General features: G+C 41.6%; 1 pseudogene across 1 annotated transcript; it reads right to left on the bottom strand.

The window, feature by feature from the left end:
* Positions 1–19,696: 19,696 nt before the first annotated feature.
* LOC308513254 (pre-mRNA-splicing factor SPF27-like) lies at positions 19,697–20,654 on the bottom strand (annotated as a pseudogene). Its single transcript has 2 exons — positions 20,469–20,654; positions 19,697–20,173 (listed from the first exon to the last, which is right to left on the bottom strand). The product of its transcript is annotated as a pre-mRNA-splicing factor SPF27-like (transcript).
* Positions 20,655–27,585: the final 6,931 nt, after the last annotated feature.

Raw genomic sequence — 27,585 nt, 5'->3', positions numbered from 1 at the left:
TGTCTGGAAGGACATCCGGAAGGTCTCCTGGTCTATTATGCATATTATCCTTTTATTAGTATAGATGCATTAGAAATACTGCCATATAGCAAAAATTAAAAGTTTGAAATGTAAAATCCTTACATATTTAGAAATATATTAACTAAATCAGCTATTCCTTTATTGATGCAGTTAAAATTTTTACTAGGTAATTGAAATAAGCAATTACTTGAAAATTATTAAAATATGCTAATATTGAGCCCTGGCCAGTGTGGCTCAGTTGGTTGGAGCATCGCTCCATACACTGATGGGTGGCAGATTCAATTCCCAGGCGGGGCACATACCTAAGTCAGGGTGCATACAGGAGGCAATAGATCAATATTTCTCTCTCACATCAATGTTTCTCTCTCTCCTTCTTTCCCTTCCTCTCTCAAAAATCAATGGAAAACATATTCTTGGGAGAGGATTTTTTTTTAAAGTGATAATATTGAGAGATTTTTTTTCTTTTAGCTTATTCATATTTCTGAATCTCTCTTCAAATAACCTGGATTACTTATACTACTATAATTAAAATGCTTAATTAGATGTAGAAGCCAATTATCAATTGAACAAGACCTCTGAGACACAGAATAACTAAATCTAATCCACTGGACAGAACCATTTATGAAGAAGCATGTTTCAGATCAGACTAAAAATGGATAGAAGTTGTTCCTTAAGTGGAACACTGCGGGATGCCATCCATTGTCAATATTATCATGAAAGTGCAACAAGGAACTCGGAAGGCCGATGGACCTTGCATGATTAGTAGGGCTAATACCATGCACCAATTGTTCTTTTGAGAGAGTGATGGCACAAAGCAATTTCCCAACCTAATAGCCTCAAAGTAAATCTTTTACTGACCTTTGAGATAGTCTGTCTGCTACCAGTTTTCCGTGCTTAACTGAGGGCAAGATGTGTATCTAAAATGGAATAAAAGCTGACACATCCAGGGTTTCGGGGAGCTTCTCCACTAGAGGGAAGTTTCTGCCTGGCCCCCCATGCCTTCTAAATTCATATTGCTTGTCTAGTGTTTTCATTTGTGTGTGGCCCCGTCTTCAGATCCTGAACCCTAGCCATAAGTGGATGCAGCAGAACATGCCTTTCAAAAACTTGTGAGTCCTGGCCTGGTAGGTCAGTTTTTAGAGTGTCCTTCCGATATACCAAGTTTCAGGTTTGATCCCCAGTCAGCACACATAAAAAAATCAATGTGTGCATAAATAAGTGAGACAACAAAAATCTACTCTCTCTCTCTCTCTCTCTCTCTCTCTCTCTCTCTCTCTCTTCCTCTCTTTCTCATCAATAAATAAAAAATCTTGTGAACTCCAACACAGTAAGTGTTCTGTCAAAAAGCTGATGTGTATGTCAAGAATGTAGTAGACATTAAAATTTTTAATAAAAAAATATTTAAATGAACAATACCTAATAATAAAATAGGACAATTGTAACAATATCTTCCTATCTAATAAAAGAGAAAAATGGTAATTGGCGTACAACCACTACCCTTCCCATTGGCTAATCAGGGCAATATGCAAATTAACTGCCAGCCAAGATGGCGGCCGGCAGCCAGGCAGCTTGAAACTAACATGAGGCTTGCTTGCTTCAGTGACGGAGGACTCCAATGTTCCCCGCCTGCCGCTACAGGCCTCTGAACTGCAACTCTAAGCAACTATGTAACAAATATAGAAGCTAAACAAAACCCCAGAAACTTGCTTTAGTACCAGGCTTCAGCCAGCAGGATCGCAACACTGTAAGCAAAGGCCAGAAACCTACTTTCAGCAGCGGAGGCCTAAGAGCTGGAGCCAAGCCTCAAAGCTAAAGCTGGCCCAGAATAAAAAGAAAAAAAAAAGAAAAAAAGGAGCAGTTGGGAGCTTCAGTCACCCCCAGCCTGAAAACAGCTCTCAGCCCCTCACCCAGGCTGGCCAGGCACCCCAGTGGGGACCCCCACCCTGAAGGATGTGTGACCAGCTGCAAATAGTCATCATCCCCTCACCCAGGCTGGCCAGGCACCCCAGTGGGGACCCCCACCCTGATCCAGGACACCCTTCAGGGCAAACCAACCGGCACCCACCAGTGCAACAGGCCTCTACCCTATATAGTAAAAGGGTAATATGCCTCCCAGCACCAGGATCAGCATGACAGGGGGGCAGCGCCCAAACTCCCTGATCGCCCTGTGGCTCTGTGTGTGACAGGGGGCGGGGCCACAACCTCCCTATCCACCCTTCTCTGTTCATGACAGGGGAAGGCGCCCCAACCACCTGATCAGCCCTGCTCTGTGCCTGATAGGGGGGAGCTCCCCAACCCCCTGATTGCCCTGCGGCTCTGTGTGTGACAGGGTGTGGCACCCCAACCCCCTGATCGGCCCTGCTCTGTGTGTGACAGGGTGCGGCGCCCCAACCCCTCCCCCCCACGGGCCCTGCTCTGTGTGTGACGGGGTAGAGCCATAACCTCCCCATCGGCCCTGCCCTGAGTGTGGGAGTGGCGGCGCCAAAACCCCCTGATTGGCCGTGTTCTGTGGGTGATAGAGGGCGGTGCCCCAACCCCCTGATGGGCCCTGCTCTGTGCATGACAGGGGGCAGCGCCCCAACCCCCTGATTAACCCTGCTCTGTGAGTGACAGGGTACAGAGCCCCAACCCCCCTGATGGGCCCTGCTCTGTGAGTGACAGGGGGCAGTGCCCTAACCCCCGATTGGCCCTGCTCTGTGTGTAACAGGGTTGGCGCCGCAACCTCCCCATAGACCCTGCCTTGAGTGTGACAGGAGACGGTGCCCCAACACCGCAATCGGCCCTACCCTGAGCATGACTGAGGGTGGCATCACAACCTCCCGATCGCCCTACTCTGTGCATGACAGGGGGCGACGCCCCAACTCCCCAATTGGCCCCGCTCTGAGCCCGACCAGGGGCTGCACCTAGGGATTGGGCCTGCCCTCTGCCACCCTGGAGCAGGCCTAAGCCAGCAGGTCGTTATCTCCCGAGGGGTCCCAGACTTCTAGAGGGCACAGGCCGGGCTGAGGGACCCCCTCTCCTCCCCGAGTGCACAAATTTTTGTGCACTGGGCCTCTAGTATATTATAAAAGGCTAATATGCTAATCAATCAAACTATGGAATGACTGGTCGCTATGATGCACACTGACCACTAGGGGGCAGATGCTCAACACAGGAGCTATCTCCTGGTGGTCAGTGCACTCCCACAGGGGTACCGCTGCTCAGCCAGAAGCCCTGAGCCGGGCTCACAACTGGTGATCACAGTGGCGGTGGTGGGAGACTTTCCCGCCTCCACAGCAGAGCTAAGGATGTCTAACTGATGGCTTAGGCCTGCTGAGGCCTCCTGGACTGCAAAAGGGCACAGGCTGGGCTGAAGGACTCCCCCACCTCCCCCCAAAGTGCACAAATTTCATGCACTGGGCCTCTACTATGGTAATAAAAGTCATGTGAATGTGTTTAAAAAAATGAAAATCCAGATTTGGTCTAAAGTTCTACTAGATTCTTTTCTGTTCCCTCTAGTTTAGGGTTACCTTTCTCTTTAACACCGGCAAAACCACCTCTAATGAGGCCCCTGCATTTCTGTGAATTGCTTAGAGAAACTCTAGTCTCTTTCACTAAGCATCAAATCCCACATCATAGAGACTAGTAGGAAGGGTGGAGGCACGAAAGTGCTGGCTGGGCATCCACATATAGCAGCTCAAGTTCTGGAGGATATCTCAGTTGTGGGCGGTTGCCACTGAGAAGTCTGGGGTCCCCCAGCAGAGAGACCAGAACTTAGGAAGTTGTCTACCTAACATCTGGCTGTGAAAGGCAACAGGTTTGCTGTCTGCCAAGGAGAGACAGCTGGAAATGCAGGACCTCTCTTAAAGAGCCAACACACAAAATTTACTGTGCATCTACTCACCTTGGGCTCCAGCAGAGGGAGGGCAGAATGGACTGGAGCTCTGTGAGCAGAAGCCAGGGTTGGGGGCTCTGGGGTTAGAACTTGGAAGGCAGATACCCCAGCTTTCTGTGCTGAGACATTCCCTGACACTGCAGAAGTTATCATTCTCGGGCAGAACTTTGCTAAGCAGACAGGTTTTTGTCTGGAGGCAAGACAGTTGACCCACCCTATTGGAAAACATCATGCCATATGGTATGGCGTTTCTGAGGCCCATTAAGAGACTGAGAATAACAATTAGCCTCCAGAAATTTGTTACCTGCAAAGGAGCTCCCATAAGGCTGTCAGCTGATTTCCCATCAGAAACTCTACAGGCAGCAGCAATTGCACCATCCTGTTGAAAAACATTTCAACACACCTTTAGACAATTGCCTGAGGGCTACTAAAGATGGAATCCAATCAGTCTGCAGGCAAAGGTGGGTCTCTCAAGGCTTTGACTCTTTGCCTAATCTAATTAGTCAGAAACAGAGTTTGACACTGTCCTGCACTAGAGATTGGGAGGCATAACAGATCTATCAAATACATAGTAATAAACCCAAATGCACAGCCAAAATAGGGAGACAAAAAAACAACATCCAAATGAAAGAAGAAGAGAATTCTCCAGGAGAAGAGAGAAATAAAATGGAGATAAGAAATTTATCTGATATAGAGTTAAGAACAATGATGATAGAGATGCTCAACAGCATGAGAGAAGATAATGTAACCATGAAAAAAGAACAGTAGGAAATAAAGCATGACATAGCATAATAAAGAGCACATTGGAAGGAATACACAACAGATTAGGGGAAGCTGAGGATCAGATCAGTGAATTAGAAGACAAGGTAGAAAAAAACATTCAATCAGAGAACCAAAAAGAAAAAGACAATTAAAAAATAAGAGGACAGCTTAAGGAGGGTGTAGGACAACATGAAACTTAACAATATTTGTATGATAGATGCGCCAGATGGGGGAAAAAGTGAGCAAGGAAGGAAGGGGGATAGAGAGAGAAAAAAAAGGAAAGTTTCAGGAAATAATGGCAAAAAATTCCCTAACTTGGTGAAGGAAAAATTCACACAAGTTCCAGAGGCACAGAGATTCACAAGCAAGTAGAACCCAAACAGGCCCATGACCAGACATATCATAATTAAAATGCCTAAAAATTAAAGACAAAGAGAGAATCTTTTTTTAAAATATATATATATATATATATATATATATATATATATATATATATATATTATTGATTTTTTTTACAGAGAGGAAGGGAGAGGGATAGAGAGCCAGAAACATCAATGAGAGAGAAACAAAAATCAGCTGCCTCCCGCACACCCCCCACTGGGAATGTGCCGGCAACCAAGGTACATGCCCCTGACTGGAATCGAACCTGGGACCCTTGAGTCCGCAGGTTGACGCTCGATCCACTGAGCCAAACCAGTTAGGGCAAAGAGAGAATCTTAAAGGCAGCAAGAGAAAGAAAATGTGTTATCTGCAAAGGTGCTCCCATAAGGCTGTCAGCTGATTTCTCATCAGAAACTCTACAGGTATGAATGGCATGAAGTACTCAAGTTAATGAATAGTAAGGATTTGAAATCAAGATTACTATATCCAGCAGGACTATCATCAAAAATAGTAGTGAAATACAGAGCTTTCCAGCAAAAACCAAACAAACAAAAAAACAATAAAGAAGTGTATCACCATCAAGCCAGGATTACAAGAAATGGTAAATGGACTGCTATAATGAGAAGAAATACAGAAAGAAACCTAGGCATACAGAATTAAAATGGAAATAAATAAATACCTATTCTATATAATAAAAGAGAAACATGCAAATTAGCAGTCCCTCTGCTATGCTCAAGCCACGCCCACAAGCCATGCCCACAAGCCTATCCGAGTGACTATTCAAATTATCCGGCAAAGATGGCGATTAATTTGCATACACAGGTGTCAAGCTCCCCAGGAAGTGATGGTGGCTATGGCCACGGGCTCCTGGGACCTTTGCCAGCCCCAGGAGGTGCACCAAGCCACGCCCATGGGCTCCCAGGACCTTGCCAGTGGAGAGCGGGAGGTTTGGAGGACTTGGCAGAGCAGGGGACTGCTGGACATAGAGAAGAGCAAGAGAGAGGGCGGGTTGGAGGGCGTGGCTCCCTCTGTCATCCCAGCTTCCTGTGGAAACTGACAGCAGGAAGAAGGAAGTCCCACCTCCACAGAATCAGCCAGAATCAGCCATTGGTCAGACAGCTCCCAGCAACCTGATGGCCAGGACTCTCATTCACCTGCATCTCAGACCATGACAGCAGGGAGGTGGGACTATGTCTAAAGAACAACTGTTGATACAATATAGCTCTGCAGCTGAAAGATGTCGGCAGTATCAAAAGAAAGTGTCTGCAGAGCAGCGTATGTCTGACCTTGAATGAAGGCAGCACCTGCGACAGGATGTATTTGAACACCAGCTACTGGAAAAACGTTGCTCTGATGTCAAAAAACACCAGCGTTATCGACAGAAAATGTCTAAAGACCAACGTGCCTTTGAAGTTGAAAGAAGGCGGTGGTGACGACAGAATATGTTGAGAGAACAGTCATCAACAAGAACTACCAATACCGGTAGGAACTGCCTTCTAAGCGAAAATGGAGTACATGAGGATGCAATCCTCGAACATATTTGTGGTGGAATGACTGTTCGATGTGAATTTTGCCTATCACTAAATTTCTCTGATGAAAAACCATCCGATGGGAAATTCACCTGATGTTGTAACAAAGGGAAAGTCTGTCCAAATGATATACGTTTTCCAGATTACCCGGCATATTTAAAAAGATTAATGACAAATGAAGATTCTAACATTAAAAATTTCATGGAAAATATTCGTTCCATAAATAGTTCTTTTGCTTTTGCTTCCATGGGTGCAAATATTGCATCACCATCAGGATATGGACCATACTGTTTTGGAATACATGGACAAGTTTATCACCGTACTGGAACTTTACATCCTCCGGATGGTGTTTCTCAGAAGTTTGCTCAACTCTATATTTTGGATACAGCCAAAGATACAAGTAAAAGATTAGCAATGCCAGAAAACCAGGGCTGCTCAGAAAGACGCATGATCAACATCAACAACCTCATGCATGAAATCAATGAATTTACAAAATCGTACAAGATGCTACATGAGGTAGAAAAGGAAGCCCAATCTGAAGCAGCAGCAAAAGGTATTGCTCCCACAGAAATAACAATAGTGATTAAATATGATTGTAACAGTGACCCATGTAGATATAATTCTCCCAGTGTAACGAGGCGGCTGTCATATTCAGATACGAAGATGGAGAACCTCCTTTTGAAAGGGACTTGCTCATTCATTGTAAACCAGATCCAATAATGCAAATGCCACTAAAATGAAACAAATCAATATCCTGTTTCCTACATTAGATGCAATGACATATCCTATTCTTTTTCCACATGGTGAAAAAAGCTGGCGAATGGATATTGCATTAAGACTCAGAGACAACAATGCAATAGACAATAATACTAGACAAAATGTAAGGACATGAGTCACACAAATGCAGTATTATGGATTTCATCTTTCTGTGTAGGACACATTCAATCCTACATTAAACGCAGGAAAATTAACTCAACAGTTTATCTTGGATTCGTATTCAAAAATGGATGCCAATCGGATAAATTTCATCAAAGCAAACCAATCTAAGTTGAGAGTTGAAAAATATAGTGGTTTGGTGGATTATCTCAAATCTAGATCTGAAAAGGACAATGTGCCGACTGGTAAAATGATAATACTTCCACCATCTTCTGAGTATAGTCCCAGAAATATGCAGCAGCGATATCAGGATGCTATGGCAATTGTAATGAGGTATGGCAAGCCCAATTTATTCATAACCATGACATGCAACCCCAAATGGGCAGATATTGCAAACAATTTACAATGCTGGCAAAAAGTTGAAAACAGAACTGACTTGGTAGCCAGAGTTTTTAATATGAAGCTGAATGCTCTTTTAAATGATATCTGTAAATTCCATTTATTTGGCAAAGTAATAGCTAAAATTCATGTCATTGAATTTCAGAAATGCGGACTGCCTCATGCTCACATATTATTAATTATTATATAGTGAGTCCAATTATGTTCCTCTAATTAATTCCCTTTCAATGTGCACGAATTTCGTGCACTGGGCTATGAGTCAATAATAACCTTAAATGTAAATGGATTAAGTGATCTAATGAAAAAGCATAGGGTGGCTGAATAGATAAAAATAAAAAAAAAGACCCAATTATATGCTATCTGCAAGAGACCCACCTCAGAACAAAAGACTCACACAGGATGAGAGTGAAGGGATGGAAACATATTTTCCATGCAAATGGAAACAAAAATGAAACTGGGATAGCAATGTTCATACCTGACAAAATAGACTTCAAAATGAAGGCCATCCCAAGAGACAACAAAGGTCACTACATAATACTAAAGGGATCATTCCATCAAGAGGATATAACTCCGGTAAACATATATGCACCCAAATATTTAAAAGCTCCAGAGGACTTTAAGGGAGAGATATACAACAATACAGTCATAGCAGGGGAATTTAACACCTACTGACTTCACACCAGACAAAAAATTAACAAGGAACCAGTGACTCTAAAGGATAAACAGGATCAGATGGATTTAATTGATAGTTATAGAACATTTCATCCCAAAGCTGAGTAATATAGATAGGTCATTCTCAAAGATAGATATGTTAGGACACGAAACAAGTATCTACAAGTTCAAGAATATTGAAATTATATCAAGCATCTTCTCAGATCACAGTGAAAAGAATTAGAAATCACCTACAGTAAAAACACCACAAAACACTTAAAAAAATGCAGGCTAAATAGAATGTTATTAAAAAATGACTGGCTTACAAATGAGATTAAGAAATAAATAAAAACTATCTGGAAACAAATTTAAATGAACACACAACAACCAAAAATCTCTGGGACACAGCAAAAGAAATCCTGAGAGGGAAGTTCATAGCACTACAGGCCTACTAAAAAAAAAACAAGAAAAATTAAAAATAAACTATTTAAACTAAAACTTAAATAATTAGAAAGGGAACAACAAGAAAAGCCCAGAGTAAGTACAAGGAAGGAAATAACAAAGATTAGAGCAGAAATAAAGGATATAGAGACAAAAAAAAATACAAAGGATCAATGAAACCAAGAGCTGGATCTTTGAGAAGATAAGATTGATAAACCATTAAACAGACTTATCAAGAAACAAAGAGAGAGGACCTAAATAAATAAAATCAGAAATAAAAGTAGAGAAGTAACAACTGACACCACAAAAATACAAAGGATTATAAGAAAATACTAGGAACAACTCTGTTCCAACAAACTGATCTAGATGGCTTCCCAGGGCAGTATTATCAAACATCCAGAGATAACTAACACCTAAACTCCTCAAATTATTCCAAAAAATTTCAAGAGGAAGGAACATTTCCAAGCTCTTTTTATGAGGACAGCATTATGCTAATTGAAAAACCAGATAAAGACACTACAATGAAAGATAATTACAGGCCACTATCCCTGATATGCAGGTGCTAAAATGCTCAACAAAATATTACCAAATTGGATCCCACAATATATTAAAAAGATCATACACCATGACAAAGTGGGATTTATTCCAGGGATGCAAGGCTGGTACAATATTGGCAAATCAATAAATGTGATACATCACATAAATAAATTGAAAGACAAAAATCACATGAACATATTAACAGATGCAGAAGAAGCATTCGACAAAATCCAGCATTCATTTTTTATTTAAAAATCTCGCTTTTAAGAAAACCAAGATGGTGGCATAGGTTAACGCCGGAGATTGCTGCCTCCAACAACCACTTCAAAAAACAACTAAAAGGCGGAACAGACATCATCCAGAACCACAGGAAGGCTGGCTGAGTGGAAATTCTACAACTAGGAGGAAAGAGAATATCATACCCAGACTCAGAGGAGGCACAGTGCTGAAGTGAAATACTAAGGTGCGGAGTGCACACTGAGCGGGCTGGAGGCGGAGGGCACAGTTGTTGTTTTCAATTTGGAGGGAGTTTCAGACTCTGAGCTCCAGATCCGGGCGAGTCTCTAGGGACCCAGACTCAAACGGGAAAAGCGGGACTGTCTGGCTTCGGTCAGAACTCGAAGGCAGCTTTCTCTCCAAGGTTTGCAGCGGTTGCTGGGACTCTGTGAGTCAGAGCCCCTAGGGACGGAATTGAGAGCAGCCATAACTGCTCGCTCTGCCTGCCCTGTAGATCCCCTGGGACCCGCTCTGCCCAAGCCCTGCACAGAGCCATTTGCTGGATAGCCTCAGGCAAAGGCTAGATTAGCACCTCCCCAGAGGACAGAAGTTTTCCCACTGCAGACACAGCTGTCTCTCATAGCCAGTTGGTGTGGAGGTCAAATCCCCCCAGTATTAACTACAACAATCAAGGCTTAACTACAACAAGACTGCGCACAAAGACCACTAGGGGGTGTACCAAGAAAGCATAAAAAAAATGCGGAAACAAAGAAACAGGACAAAATTGTCAATGGAAGATATAGAGTTCAGAACCACACTTTTAAGGTCTCTCAAGAACTGTCTAGAAGCTGCCGATAAACTTAATGAGATCTACAAGAAATCTAATGAGACCCTCGATGTTATGATAAAGAACCAACTAGAAATTAAGCATACACTGACTGAAATAAAGAATACTATACAGACTCCCAACCACATACCAGAGGAGCGCAAGAATCAAGTCAAAGACTTGAAATGCGAAGAAGCAAAAAACACCCAACTGGAAAAGCAAAATGAAAAAAGAATCTGAAAATACGAAGATAGTGTAAGGAGCCTCTGGGACAGCTTCAAGTGTACCAACATCAGAATTATAGGGGTGCCAGAAGATTAGAGAGAGCAAGATATTGAAAACCTATTTGAAGAAATAATGACAGAAAACTTCCCCCACCTGGTGAAAGAAATAGACTTACAGGTCCAGGAAGCGCAGAGAAGCCCAAACAAAAGGAATCCAAAGAGGACCACACCAAGACACATCATAATTAAAATGCCAAGAGCAGGACAAACCCGGAGAACCAAGATGGCGGCATAGGTTAACGCCGGAGTTTGCTGCCTTGAACAACTACTTCAAAAGTGAAAACTAAAAGATGGAACGGACATCACCCAGAACCACAGGAACGCTAGCTGAGTGGAAGTCCTACAACTAGGAGGAAAGAGAAACGCATACGGACATTCAGAGGAGGCGCAGTGCTGAAGTCAAATTCTGAGGTGCGGAGTGCGCGGAGCTGGCTGGCGGCGGAGGGCGTGGTTGGCGTTTTCAATCGGGAGGGAGTCGCAGACTCTGAGCTCCAGATACGGGCAAGTCTTTAGGGACCCAGACTCAAACGGGAGAAGCGGGACTGTCTGGCTTCGGTCAGAGCGAGTGCAGCTTTCTCTCCAAGGTTTGCAGCAGTTTCTGGGACTCAGAGAGGCAGAGCCCCTGGGGACAGGACTGAGAGCCGCCATAACTGCTCTCTCCGGCCCACCCTGTTGATCCCGAGCCCCAGTGACCCACCTGCCCCGCCCAAACCCTGCGCAGAGCCATTTGCCAGATAGCCTCAGGCAAAGGCTAGATTAGCACCTCCCTAGAGGACAGAAGTTCTCTCACTGCAGACACAGCTGATTCTCACAGCCACTGGGCCTGGAGGTCAAACCCTCCCTGGTATTAGCTACAACAATCAAGGCTTAACTACAAGACTGCGCACAAAGACCACTAGGGGGTGCACCAAGAAAGCATAAAAAATGCGGAGACAAAGAAACAGGACAAAACTGTCAATGGAGGATATTGAGTTCAGAACCACACTTTTAAGGTCTCTCAAGAACTGTTTAGAAGCCGCCGATAAACTTAATGAGATTTACAATAAAACTAATGAGACCCTCGATGTTATGTTGGGGAACCAACTAGAAATTAAGCATACACGGACTGAAATAATGAATATTATACAGACTCCCGACAGCAGACCAGAGGAGCGCAAGAATCAAGTCAATGATTTGAAATGTGAGGAAGCAAAAAACACCCAAACGGAAAAGCAAAATGAAAAAAGAATCCAAAAATGCGAGGATAGTGTAAGGAGCCTCTGGGACAACTTCAAGCGTACCAACATCAGAATTATAGGGGTGCCAGAAGATGAGAGAGAGCAAGATATTAAAAACCTATTTGAAGAAATAATGACAGAAAACTTCCCCCACCTGGTGAAAGAAATGGATTTACAGGTCCAAGAAGCACGGAGAACCCCAAACAAAAGGAATCCAAAGAGGACCACACCAAGACACATCATAATTAAAATGCCAAGAGCAAAAGACAAAGAGAGAATCTTAAAAGCAGCAAGAGAAAGAAACTCAGTTACCTACAAGGGAATACCCATACGACTGTCAGCTGATTTCTCAACAGAAACTTTGCAGGCCAGAAGCGAATGGCAAGAAATATTCAAAGTGATGAATACCAAGAACCTACAACCAAGATTACTTTATCCAGCAAAGCTATCATTCAGAATTGAAGGTCAGATAAAGAGCTTCACAGATAAGGAAAAGCTAAAGGAGTTCATCACCACCAAACCAGGATTATATGAAATGCTGAAAGGTATCCTTTAAGAAGAGGCAGAGGAAGAAAAAGGTAAAGATACAAATTATGAACAACAAATATGCATCTATCAACAAGTGAATCTAAGAATCAAGTGAATAAATAATCTGATGAACAGAATGAACTGTTGATTATAATAGAATCAGGGACATAGAAAGGGAATGGACTGACTATTCTTGGGGGGGGGAAGGGGTGTGGGGGATGCGGGAAGAGACTGGACAAAAATCGTGCACCTATGGATGAGGACAGTGGGTGGGGAGTGAGGGCGGAGGGTGGGGCGGGAACTGGGAGGAGGGGAGTTATGGGGGGAAAAAAGAGGAACAAATGTAATAATCTGAACAATAAAGATTTAATTTAAAAAAATGAAGGAAAAAAAATCTCAGCAAAATGGGAATAGAGGGATCATATCTCAATATAGTAAAGGCCATATATGACAATTCTACAGCAAACATCACACTCAATGGGAAAAAATTAATACCATTCCCCTAAGAACAGGAACAAAACATGGATGTCCACTTTCACCACTCTTATTCAACATCCTACTGGAAGTCCTAATCACAGGGATAAGACAAGAAGAAAGAAAAAAGGCATCCAAATTGGGAAGTAAGAAATAAAACTCTATTTGCAGATGACGTGATATTGTACATAGAAAATCCTAAAGACTTCACTAAAAAACTACTAGATGTAATAAATAAATTTGGCAATGTAGCAGAATACAAAATTAACACCCAAAAATCAATGGCATTTTTATACACCAATAATGAATTCTCAGAAAGAGAAACAAAACTATCTCATTTACCATTGCAACAATAACAAAAATGAAGATACCGAGGAATAAACTTAACCAAGGAGGTAAAAGAATTGTACTTGGAAAACTACAGCATGTTGAAAAAAGAGATAGAGGAAGATGTAAACAAGTGGAAAAATATACTGTGTTCATGGATTGGTAGAATTAATATAATTAACACAATCTACAGATTCAATGGATCCCTTAAAATGCCAACAGCATATTTCACAGATCTAGAACAAATGCTCCAAAAATTTATATGGAAGCAAAAAAGACTCTGACTAACCACACCAATCTTGAGAAAGAAGAACAAAGTTGTAGGAATCACAATACCAGATATCAAGTTATACTACAAAGCCACTGTGCTCAAAACAGCCTGGTCCTGGCACAAGAACAGACATATAAATCAATAGAATAGAACAGAGACCCCATAAATCAGCCCAAGCTATTATGCTCAATTTATATATGACAAAGGAGGCAAGAGCATACAATGGAGCCTAGACAGTCTCTTCAATAAATGGTGTTGGGAAAATTAGACAGGTATATGCAAAAAAATGAAACTAGACCACCAACTTACACCACACACAAGAATAAAGTCAAAATGGATAAAATGTAAGTTTAAGCCATAAAAATCCAAGAAGAAATCATAGGCAGAAAAATCTAGACATCTCTTGTAGCAATATGTTTATCTCCTTAGGAAACTAAGGAGAAAATAAATAACTGGGACTACATCAAAATAAAAAGCTTCTGCACAGCAAAAGAAACCATAAAAAAAAGAAAAGGGAGCCCACTGTATGGGAGATCATATTTGGCAATGATACATCTGATAAAGGGTTAATATGTACAATATAATAAGGAACTCATACAACTTAACAAAAGAAAGACAAACAATCAGTTTTTAAAAATGGGTAAAGGACCTAAATAGACTCTTCTCCAAAGAAGACATACAGATGGCCAAGACACATATGAAAAAATGCTCAAAGTCACTGATTATCAGAGAAATGCAAATTAAAATGATACTGAGGTATCACCTCATACCTGTCAGAATGGCTACCATCAACAAATCAACAAATGACAAGTGCTGGTGAGGATGTGGAGAAAAGCGAACCCTTGTACACTGCTGTTGGGAATGCAGACTGTGTAGCCATTATGGAAAACTATGGAGTTTCCTAAAAAAAATTAAATATGGAACCTACTTTTGACCTAGTGATCTTACTTGTAGGAATATATCCTAAGAATCCCTAAATACCAATCAGAAAAAATATATATGCACCCTTATGTTCATAGCAGCACAATTTACAATAGCTAAGATCTGGAAACAGCCCGAGTGCCTATCAGTAGATGAGTGGATAAAAAAAAGCCTGTGGTACATTTACACCCATGGAATACTAAGCTTAGTGAAAAAGGATTACCCTTTGAGACAGCATAGATGGACCTGGAGAGTATTGTGCTAAGTGAAATAAACCAGTCAGGGAAATACAAGTATCACATGATCTCACTCATATATTTAATACTAGAGGCCTGATACATGAAATTCATACAAGGGACTAGGCCAGGGGTTGGCAAACTTTTTGACTCGAGGGCCACAATGGGTTCTTAAACTGGACTCAGAAGAAGGAGCTGCGGCCGTGTTTCCCGACGTTGCCATGTTAACACTGCTGCTGGTGAAGGAGTGGAGGGGAGAGCAAGAGAACCCTCTGCTCTTTCGGCTCCGCGGGCCAGATAGAACAGCCGAATGGGCCGGATCCGGCCCGCGGGCCGTAGTTTGCTCACGGCTGGACTAGGCCCTCGCTGGCACGGTGGCTTGCCTTGGCCCCTGCAGCCCTGGCTTCATCCAGAAGGTCATTCAGCTGTCCAGTCTAATTAGCATATTATGCTTTTATTATTATAGATTATGAACAAAATAAACTGATGAACAAAGTGGATCCAGAGCCACAGAAGCATGGAACAGACTGTCAAATATTAGAGGGAAGGTGGGGTGAGTGGGTGGGTAGGAAGAGATTAACCAAAGAACTTATATGCATATATACATAACACATGGACACAAACAATAGGGTGGTGAAGACCGGGGGTGGGCTAGAAGTGGTAAAAGGGGGGACATACGCAATACTTTCAATGATAAAGATTTAAAAATAAATAAAAAATAAGTAAAACTGACCAAGCAAATCCTCTTCTGGATATTACCCCTATGTTCATTGTAGCATTAATTATAGTAGCCAAGATATGAATGCTGGGCCATCTTTAACAATGGGACACAAAGATGACTTTAGTCAAATGGGACTTTCTTGGTTCCTCCCTGTGACACACTAGTTTATATTACACTGTGTTTATATATGATGACAGCTCCCATCCTTGAGAAGTTCCTCTGTCTAAATTCTTTTAGGCAGGTAGGGGGAATGTCAAAATTTTTCCTGACAGAACCAGGATGGTGGTTTAGGTAAATGCCTGTACTCACAGCTTACCACAACCACATCAAAATTACAACTAACATAGAGTACAACCATCATTCAGAACCACCTGAAAGCTGGCTGAATGGAAGTCTTACAACTAGAGAAGTAAAGAAGAAAACACATTGAGACTAATAGGAGGGGCAGAGGCAAGGAACAGGCTTGTCTGACACCCAAGTGTGCCATTTTTTAAATTAGGTGGGAGATCTTTGCTGCAGCCCCCCATGAGGAGCAACGGGTCCCAGACCCACAACAGCCCTCCAGCCTAGGGTTTCAGAGTTGGGAAGAGAAGTCCCCATAACTTTGGGCTGTAAAAACAAGCAGGGATTGTGGCTGAGTGACATGGAGGCCACTGGAGACTCAGGTGTTCCTTTTAAAGGTGCACAAACTTACTGGGACTTGATCCCTCTGAGCTCCAGCACTTGGCAGCTTTGGGTGACCCAGACTCATACTGGGAGGAACTGGATTGACTGGCATCAGGGCAAGAACTTGGGGGCAGCTTTCTCCCCAATGAGGGTGCTCGCAGGGGTCATTGTCCTGTGCTGGGACCTCCCCTGTTGCAGGGCTGACTGGTACCCATATCTGAGTTTCCATCAGCATGGCTCACACTGTTTGCTCCACCCTGGTGATTCCCTGAGACCCCAACCCATCCATTGTGCAGTCCCACCCAACCTGTTTACAGCAGCTTTTCCATATGAATGGCCTGTCCTGGCTTAGGCTTCAGACTTTGCTAAAATCTCTCAAACAAGCTGCAGCTGGTGTCAATGTTTCCCAAACCTATCAATAAAAGGTCAAAGACCTGGCACTAACAGCAGCCTGCCTTGCTTCACAGCTGGTTTTCACCTGAGCATCACCTGGGCACTTCCAAACCTAATACAAATAGCAGACATCTGCAGATCTCTCTATAGCTATTGCCAGGTGGCTCCAGGCAGTGGCTGACTTTGAGCATCCTGGAGGCCCTAGTGCCTGTGCACCCAGTGGACAGATTCAGATCATACCAGATTACAACTCTACACATCCACAAGTGACACACTCAAGAGGTAGACTCAATGAGCACCAAAGACCCACTGAAGCAAGTCCTGCTCCATAGGGGTGTTTCCTGTACAGCAGCTCTTCCACTTTAGTCACAGCTGGTCCTCACAACCAATTTGCCTAGAGGTCAATTCCTCCCAATGATGCCAAGAGCAATCAAGACTCAACTATAAGACTGTGCACACAGCCCACACAGGGACACACGTAGAGTGCCCAACTCAGGTGACTTGGGAGTCTGAGCCCCTGGACCCTACAGGACACCTACCATACAAGGCCACTCTACCAATTCCAGGAGACATAGTAACTCTACCTAATACATAGAAACAAACACAGGGAAGCAGCCGAAATGCGGAGACAAAGAAACATGTCACAGATGAAAGAAATGGGAAGCAAACAAACTACTGGATACAGAGTTCAAAACCATGGTTATAAGGTTACTCAAGTATCTTTATGAGAGCTTCAAGGTACTTAGAATGTCAAAGAAATGAAAAAGGACCAGTCAGAGAGTAAGCATAACCTAACTGAAATAAAGAATAATTTACAGGGATTCAACAGTAGAGCAGAGGATTCTGAGAATCAAATCAACGATTTGAAATGTGAGCAAGCAAAAAACACCCAATCAGAACAACAAAAGGAAAAAAGAATCCAAATATATGAACATAGTGTAAGGAACCTTTGGGCTAACTTCAAGCGTACCAACATTTGCATTATGGTGCCAGAAGAATAAGAGAGAGAGCAAGATATTGAAAACCTACTTGAAGAAATAATGACAGAAAATTTCCCCTACCTGGTGAAAGTAATAAACTTACAAGTCCAAGAAGCATGGAGATTCCAAAACAAGAGGAACCCAAAGAGGACCACACCAAGATACATCATAATTAAAATGCCAAGGGTTGAAGATAAAGAGAATCTTAAAAGTAGCAAGAGAAAGACAGTTAGTTACCTTCAAGATACCTCCCATAAGACTTTCAGCTGATTTCTCAACAGAAACTTTGCAGGCCAAAAGGGAGTGGCAAGAAATATTCAAAGAGATGAACAGCAAGGACCTATGGCCAAGATTACTCTACCCAGCAAAGATGTTATTTAGAATTGAGGGTCAAATAAAGAGCTTCCCACACAAGAAAAAGCTAAAGGAATTCATCACCATCAAACCAGTATTACATAAAATGTTGAAGGGCATTCATTAAGAAGAGGAAAAAGAAAAATGATAAAAATATGAATAATAAAATGGCAATAAATACATATCTATCAACAATTGAATATTAAAATCAAAATAAATGAACAATAAATCTAATGAACAAAATAAACTGGTGAATAAAATAGAATCAGAGGCATGGAAACATGGAACAGACTGACAAATCTCAGAGGGAAAGGGGGAGTGGGAAGAGATTAACCAAAGATCTTACCCATGGACACAGACAGTAGGGTGGTGAACGCCTGGGGTGAGGTGGGAACTGGTGGAGAGGAGCAATGGGGGAAAATAAGGGAGTCATCTATAATAATCTCTACAATAAAGATTTAAAAAATAAAAAAAGAAATACAAGACTTGTACTCTTGAAAACAATAGTGTATTCCTTATGTTGTACTTTATATCTGTGACTATTTTGTAACTGTCTATTTGTACTTCTTAGAATGGGTTTAACTGTCTATTGCTTAGAATAGTTGCTAATTGTATATTTACCTCAGATGAGGGATATAAACTCATCTTTCAATAATAAACTCATTTTTTTTTTGTATATTAAAGAAAGGGAATGGTTGCCAGAAGCTAAAGGAATTAGGTAAAGGGAAATTACTGTTTAATGGGAACAGAGTTGCAGTTTGAGAAGATGACAAAGTTCTGGAAATGAATGGTGGTGATAGTTGCACAATAATGTGGATGTATTTAATGTCATGGGACTAGTACACTTAAAGATGGTTAAAATGATAAACTTGTTGCTATATATATTTTACCACAATATAAACACATAAAATAAGGCATAATTTAAAAATTTCCTGAGTCTCATTTCCTGAAAGTGGGCAGTTTAAAAGAATCAATATCCCAAAAGGCATGCTTCAGGGTGGCAAATCCCCACCGCCCACTAGCTACATCTCTGCTGGACATCTAAGTGCTTAAAGAAATCTCTAATTGCTTCTATTTGGTAGACTTAAGGCATAATTAAGGCAACACCAACAAGGAGGGAACTGACCATGTCAAAGCATCTTGGGGGAAGCATTCTGATTTTTATTGGGAGGAGGCTTAAGACAATCAAACTTTATTTTCTCATAGATCTGGAGGTTAGATGTCTGAAGTCAAGGTGTCAGCAAGGCCATGCTCTTTCTTAAGGCTCCAGGAAGAATTGGTTCCATGCATCTCTCCCAGCTTCTGGTGGTTTCCAGTGTTCCTCAGCTTATAGACTCATTGTTCCAATCTCTGTCTTCATGTGGTGTGTGTCTTCATGTTGTCTTCCCTGTATGTGTGTCTGTGTGTCTTCCCCTCTTCTTTCAAGGACACCTATCAGAATCTATTTAAGGCTCACCCTCTAAATGGATGCCTACTTTGCTCTGCACCTAATTGGGGGGGGGGTATTCAAACATGTCCAAGTTTGTAAAAAACAAATATATCCACAAATTCTTCAACAGTATTTCTATCTGAGGTGGAATCCAATTCCTTTCCCCTTGTGTATGGGCGGGTCGCACTGATTTGCTTCTAATTCAATGCAGGAGGAGTAACACTGAGTGACTTCTAAGGCCAAGTCATAGAAGGTAATATAGCTTCTGTTAGACTCTGACATATGCCTTTGTGTGAATCCTCCCAGCCCAGGTGTCAGATATGAGTGAAGAATCCATCAAAAGGACACTAGTCCCAGCCACCATTGAATTAGTTTTGTCTTTTCAGAAGTCTTGTCTAATGTCTTCTTGGTTGGCCTCTCCATGTTGGCACTTCATTTGAAAGACTTCATCTTCTAATTGCACAATATTCCTTTCAATCTCGTAATTCTTACTGGCCAGTGATATCTAGTTTGACTTCAATTCTCTTAATTTAGATCCAGCTGTGAATTGAATGATTTTTTTGCTACCAATTTAAATATTTAACATGTTTCCTTAACTTCTGGAGCTCTTTCTGTGTGTTCAATCACATGAATTAGATTTTCATGATATACTTTCTAGGCATTGCATCCATGCTGTGACATTAGTCTCAGATTCTCAATTAGAACTGCTTGATGCTCTAACTGGGCCATAGAATTGTTTACACATTCTTATCATGTAATGGTTTCATTTTTCTGACCCAAGGAAGGAGCTGGAGGTTGATATTGTTTCATATAGAGCAATTCAATTGGTTGTCCAGAAGCCAGTCTTTTAAATTCCTTTCTTATTATTTCCTCCCTTCCTTCCTTCCTTCCTTCCTTCCTTCCTTCCTTCCTTCCTTCCTTCCTTTTTCTTTCTTTCTTTCTTTCTTTCTTTCTTTCTTTCTTTCTTTCTTTCTTTCTTTTCTTAATTGATTTAGAGAAAAAGAGAAAGGGAGAGAAAGAGAAACACTCATTTGTTGTTGCGCTTACTTATGTATTTATTGGTTGATTCTTGTATGTGCCCTGACCAGGGATGGAACCCTAAACCTTGACGCATCAGGATGACACTCTAACCAACTGAACTACCTGTCCAGGGCCTCATTATGTCCTTTTCAAAAGCAGAATAATCTGGGACTTTTAGGTAGCTCAAGTAGTTCTTAGTAGGTCGGTGTCTCTGAGTTGCCTCAATCACCAGCACCGCAGCTGCTTCAGGTACACCAGGTATTTCATAACCCTGGTCCATCCACCACAACCTCTCTAGACACCAAACCTGTGCCTGCCATTCTTAAATTTGCCTGAGTTTTTGTGATAGGATTATGATTTTAGAAAAAAAAAATTAAGTTTACATGTTCTTTGAATTACATGATCTGGATGTTTCTCTCAAGCGAATGTGTTTTTGGTATTGACAATGATTGGCTTCTCCCCTCTGTTTCATAGATAGTTTTTCATTTCTTCATTACATTCACTTGACATCTTTATTGTCCAATTAAATTCTCTTTTCCTTTCATTATTCTTCTTCTCTAGAATTTAATGGGAGTTCCTATTTTCTCACACAATTGCAATACTGGATATTATAATTACTTTACCATTCTGATAAGTAAAGAATATATATCAAAAATTTGTATTTATTTAGTAATGACATTTATTTTTTTAAATGGTTTTCATTTCAATTTCTTCTTTGGTGAATTGCTTGCTCTTAACTTTTTCTAATTTTTCTTCGTGGTGCCTTGGTTGTTTATAGAAGACATATTTTATAGGGCAAAGGGATAGTCTGGAAAAATAACTTAAGACTTATGTAAGAGGCATTAAAAGCCTGACTGAGCATTTAAAGCCAATATATTAAACAATAAGACTTTACATCAATTATCTGCATCAGGGAAGGGCCAATTGATTTTGAACCTTTTAAAACTATAAAATATATGTCTATAGAAAGTGTAAGATATACTTATACCTTTACTTATACCATGTCTCTGGCCCAGGTCTCTTCTACCAGCATCCTTGAAATAGTAACAGGCTAACTGATTAGCAAAGGGATAGTCTGGAAAAAAACAGTTTTTTTAGTTACTAACTCCCCCGTCCGGCAGGCTCAGCATGCACACCTTCTACTGCCCTACACACACCCGCTTGTAGAAGACCTCTTCTACACCAGCGCCAGGGGCCGCCATGTCACAATGGTTCTGAGGGTCGTGGAGTGTCAGACAGCTGCAGCCAGAGCCAGAGCTGAAGGTATAAGTAAAGATTAACAAAAAATTACAAAGCAGCTCTAAGCCAACAGACAGAATATTCTGGCATTCTAGAAATGGCTCCTCAGCCCTTTCTTGAAGAGAGGTTTTTCTCTCACCTCTGTAGGCATCACTATTCTAACAACATTGTTTAGTTCTGCCTGGTACTTTTTCTTAAACCTCATATAACACTATCATTTAAGGTCATTCTTTTGCTCAATGTATGTTTGTGAGATTAGTCTATGTTGTTAGGTGTCTTTTGCAGTTTGTTCATGTTCATTGCAATATGACATTTCTTTATATGAATATACTACAATTTTATTCAGAGTTTTATGGACTTTCAGGTAGTTTTCATTTCAAATAATGTTACTATTAATATTCCTTTTCATATATTATAGATATTCTCTTTGAATGTACTTTAGTAGAAGAATTGTTCTATCATATTTTTGTAAAGAAGTCCAAAATCTTTTTCAAAGTAGTTATACTAATTTATAGATGACTAGTATAATGTAATATTATGTTCTCCATCCTAACTCCACTTGGGTATTAGTGAGATTTTTATTGTGGTTTTAATTTGCATTTTTGAATTATTAATGATATTGAGCACCTTTCCCTATGCGTATTGACAATTAGATATTCTCTTATGTGAGTTGCCTGTCCATTTTTTTTTTTGGGGGGGGGGGCTGGTTCTACTAGCTTACATAGAGGTGATTGAACAAATAAGTAACTAATTTAGGGATAATGGAAGCCAAGTTTCCTATTGTTTAAGAAGGGAATTACAATCAGAAAGGAAGAAAATGAAAATGAATCCTGAGGTGTTGATAGGAAATAGAAGGATTGATGTGAACTCATGGTTTTCAGAATGTGTGGATGAATATGTAAGCACCAAAAGCATGAAATGAGCCTGGAATATGTTATTATGACAGAATGTAAGCAAATAATTGGTGAAATTGTTTAAAAAGGACACAGAAGCCACTTTGGATGGCCTCCTACTGGCAAAGTCTGGGACAATTTGAGCATAAAAATAAATAATAATAGTAATGAATTGTGACTCATTGAATAAAATGGGAAACTATAAGTCCTAAACAACTAAGTTTAAAGTTTGATGAGAAATGGGATATTTAAATAGTTTCAAATTACTTCCCATGAAACACATTAACTAGAAATAAAAAAAGTGCAACTTTACAGTGAAGAATCCTGGCAGACACCACCTTAATCAAATGACCAGGGTGAATATCATCAGAAATTAGACAAAATAAACTTCTGCACTGCCTGATAAGATGCAAAGAGAACCCAGGATCAATTACAGTGACATCCCTACCAATATTGCATACTGAATCTCATTATGAGGAAACAGCTCAGCAGTGAAATTGAGGGACATTCTATAAAATGGCTGACCTATACTCTTCAAAAGTGTCAGCCATAAAAGTTAGGAAAGGTTGAGAAATTGTTCAAGACTGAGAAGAATATAAAGAAGTGATAAGAAAGGCATCTGTGATTCTTGTCTTTAGGAAACTTGGACGGATCTGAGTACTTCTTTTTTCAAGACCATCAAATAATTTACTGTGACTCAACCTGTGTGGACAGGCCAGGAAAGGGCTGGGAGGAGAGTAAACAGATGGGGTGCTGGTAGCATCTGGGACAGGCTGTGCAAAGTATCTGTGGGAGAATCTGCGGCACCTGGATCCCCTGTCTCTGGGGGACCGGGCTTCCCGGGGATTTCCTTTCTTCGTTTGCTCCGCCCTCCTTCGTCTGAACCTCTGCCCTTCAAAGGCTCCCTTTCCCCCTCCCGCCTTGCGCCAGTGCCATGGAGGGGCACAAAGGTTCTATGGGGACTTCAGGGTGGATTTAGCAATGCCAGGAGAGCAGACACTGGCAGCTCACGCAGCCTGGGCTGCCCCCGTCCGGCAGGCTCAGGATGCACACCTTCTACTGCCCTACACACACCCACTTGTAGAAGACCTCCTCTACACCAGCGCCAGGGGCCGCCCTGTCACAATGGTTCTGAGGGTCCTGGAGTGTCAGACAGCTGCAGCCAGAGCCAGAGCCAGAGCCAGAGCAGCTACCCTGGTACATCCTGGCCAGCTGACCTATGATGAAAGGAATGCGTTAGGATGAAGGGAATGCAGTAGCCGCGGTAGCCCCAGCCAGATCACACCGTTTCCTAAAAGGCCCGTGGGCGACTCTTCGGGAAATTCATCACCCCCTTCCTTGTCTCACAGCTTGTGCTGGTGGCTGTCCTCAAAGGGTTTGGTGGTGTTGAGCCAGTCAATCTACACAGACAGTAATTTTTCAATGTTATTTCCCTGATTTTGATGTTTTTATTGTGGTTATATTTGTGGAAAATATACACTGAAGCATTTGGAGTGATGGGTGTGGAGTTGGGATTTTATTTCACTTTTATTACAAGCTAATCAGTTAGCCTGTTACTATTTCAAAGATGCTGGTAGAAGAGACCTGGGCCAGAGACAAAGTATTTTATTACTCCTGGCATAGGAAATAGTGTGAACAGTGGGAAATATGTCTATTCCCCATTTCCATTGGACACAACACAGAGAGCCCAGATGGCACCTGCATATGCAGTGGGTTGCAATACCAGGAGAAGAAACACTGAACTTGGGGAGCCTGCTGTTTTATAGGAAACAGTAAGCAAGCCTGATCTTTGTCCAGAATGTTACCTCACACATCAAGGTTGCTCAGTGCAAACAGAACCCTGATACATTCCCAAAGGAATAAAACATATGTCCAGTAAAAACATGTACAGGAATTTTTGCAGCAGTATTCGTATTATTTCTACTACCTTAATATTGGAAACAACAAAACTCCCATCAATGGTAGAGCATAAACTGAGTATTTGTGGCAATAAAAAGGAATGAACTACTGTTACATAAAACAACATGGATGAATCTTACAAACATAAGTTAAATTACCGAGCACAAATATATATAAAAAATGTCTATAGTGCATTGTTTCATTTATATAAAGTTGAAAAGTAATGGCACTAATCTGTGGAGATAGAGGTAAGAGAGATGAGATCCCGAGGGTACTGACTAGAAGGGACATGAGGGGGGCTTCTGAGATGACAGTAATTTTTTTTCATCAGTTTGGTGATAATATGGTTATGTTCACTCTGTGATACTTCATTGAGCTGAACACATGATCTATGCAATTTTCTGTTTTACTTCAACAAAAGATTTAAGTGTGAAAAAAAAATACTAGCATATGTTTATTGTATAAGTGAAATAATACAAAGAGGTGTAAAGGAAATGCTAAGAGCTTTCACAGCTTCCTCGTCCGCTGATTTATCCATTTTTAATAGGCCAGATGCATCCTTTTATATATCCTCCTAGTTAAACAAGCAAATATCATCATTTATACAAAAATATCTCCAGTGTCTCTTCTCTGTTTCAGTGTTTGTTTTCCATTATATAACAAACTTTATAGACTTAAAACTCTAATATTTTTGACAATTTGTCATGGACTTTTCTATAGTTGGAATGTCTATGTCTAATTCTTCTACCTTCACATGAAAATCCTATATAATAAAAGAATAATATGTAAATTGACCCTAAAGGCAGAACAACCGGGAATGACTGGTCGCTATGATGTGCACTGACCACCAGGGGGCAGATGCTCAATGCAGGAGCTGCTCCCTGCTGGTCAGTGTGCTTCCACAAGGGGAGTGCTGCTCATCCAGAAGCTGGCTCATGGCTGGCCAGTGCAGTGGCAGTGGCAGGAGCTTCTCCCACCTCTGCGACAGTGCTAAGGGTGTCCGACTAGCAGCTTAGGCCCACAACCTGTGTGGGGAGCAGGGCTAAGCTGTTAGTCAGACATCCCCTGAGGGCTCCCAGACTGCCCGAGGAATGTCTGACTGCCAGCTTACGTCTGCTGTCCTGGGGAGCAGGCCTAAGCCATTAGTTGAACATCCTCTGAGGGCTCCCAGGGTGCCAGAGGATGCAGGCCTGGCTGAGGGACCCCCACCCCCTGACGAAGTGCATGAATTTTTGTGCACTGGGCCTCTAGTCTTACCTAATAATAGACAAACATGCAAATTGACTATACCTTCACTACGCCCCAAGGCACGTGCACCAGCCAATCAGAGCGACTATATGCAAATTAACCCAACCAAGATGGCGGCCGGCAGCCACAGAGCTGGAGCAAGCAGGAGGCTTGGTTGCCCTGGCGATGGAAGAAGCCAAGCTTCCCGGCCAGCTGCTGCCTCCTCTCAAGGCAACAAAGTTTCAATTATAGAAGATAAATAAACCCCAGATACCTGCTTCCAGTCGCCATGGCCACGGAGCTGGAACGAATAAAAAAAAAAAAAAAAAAAAAAGGAAAGGCTAGGAGCTTCGGTCACCAGGGGGCTTGGTCAGTCTGAAAACAGCCATCAGCCCCTCACCCAGGCTGGCCAAACCTCCATGGGGTGAGGGTCCCCACTGGGGGGCTTGACCAGCCTGCAAACAGCCATCAGCCCATCATCCATGCTGGCCAGGCACCCCAGCAGGACCCCCACCCAGATCCAGGACACCCTTCAGGGCAAATCAGTCGGTCCCCACCCATGCACCAGGCCTCTATTCTATATAATAAAAGGGTAATATGCAAAGTGACCCTAACAACAGAACCACTGGGAATGACTGGTCACTATGACACACACTGACCACCAGGGGGCATATGCTCAATGCAGGAGCTGTCCCCTGGTGGTCAGTGCACTCCCACATGGGGAGCTCTGCTCAGCCACAAGCCAGGCTGATGGCTGCCACCACAGTGGTGGTGGTGGGAGCCTCTCCTGCCTCCTCAGCAGTGTTCAGGATATCTGACTGCAGCTTAGGTCTGCTCTCTGCTGGCAAGTGGACATCCCCTGAGGGCTGCCCGGCTGCCAGAGGGATGTCTGACTGCCAGCTTGGGCCCGACCCCCCAGGGAGCGGGCCTAAGCCAGCAGGTGGACATCCTCCGAGGGATCCCAGACTGCAAGAGGGCATAGGCCAGGCTGAGGGACCCCCCCGAGTGCAAAAATTTTTGTGCACCAGGCCTCTAGTGTTACATAAATAAGAACATATACTGTCATTTTTAATGAAGCCTTTTTTTTCTGTGTTCTCCCATATGATCTCTCTGACTTTTTGAAAATTTGGTATTTTTCTCCCTACTTATATTATTATTTATAAATGTATAGTTTGTCTATACAATCATTTATGTATATAAAATGAAAATTTACATAAAATGTATAAAAAATATTTGTATTAATATTCTCATACTTCCCTGGTCAGTGTGGTTCAGTTGGTTGGAGTGCCCTCCATGTGGATAGGAAATGGGTTCAATTCTCAGTCAGGGCATATACCCAGATTTTGGTTTTGATGCTTCTCTCTCTTTTTCTCTCTCTTGTTTCCTCTTCCTTCCTCTCTGTCTGAAAGCATGTCCTAGGGTGAAGATTAAAACAATTTTGTGAATATTCTCATACTTTTTAATTTTTTTACTATTTATACTCTCTTAATCCCAAAATAGACTTAATGTAGCACTTTCATACATTTAATAATCGAAACTCAATATAGTACATAGACATTCAAAATATTATACAAATATACATAGCTATTTTAAATACAGCATGCTAAATGTGGAAAAGTGTGAGTAGTTTTAGTTTTCATCCCAATTTAAATATTATTTAAGGCATTTTGGGTAAAAGTACTTTCTTTGAATTAAACATAAGACTTTACCAGGATATATTGTTTGCACCTACTGGAAGCAAATGGAAATGTTAGGCCTAATAATATGCATTCATTTTTCTGACTACTATCTCCATTTTATCTACTTCTCTCCAGTGGGGAAAAACCTCATTATTAAATCATTAATAGTAATTTTAATGTTGTTGCTTATAAGAAGTTATAGCTAGTTAACTAGGTATTCTTTTATTACACTTAATTTTAAATGATCTCTTACCTTTTGGAGGATATCATAATTTCAACAAATAATTAACTTTGCTTTCTACTTTTAAAGAAAA

This window comes from Myotis nattereri, assembly GCF_964212035.1.
Source record: "Myotis nattereri genome assembly, chromosome: 2".
Classification (NCBI taxonomy): Eukaryota; Metazoa; Chordata; class Mammalia; order Chiroptera; family Vespertilionidae; genus Myotis; species Myotis nattereri.
Note: the sequence above shows the minus strand (reverse complement) of the source record. Positions and strands in the feature narration are given on the sequence as shown.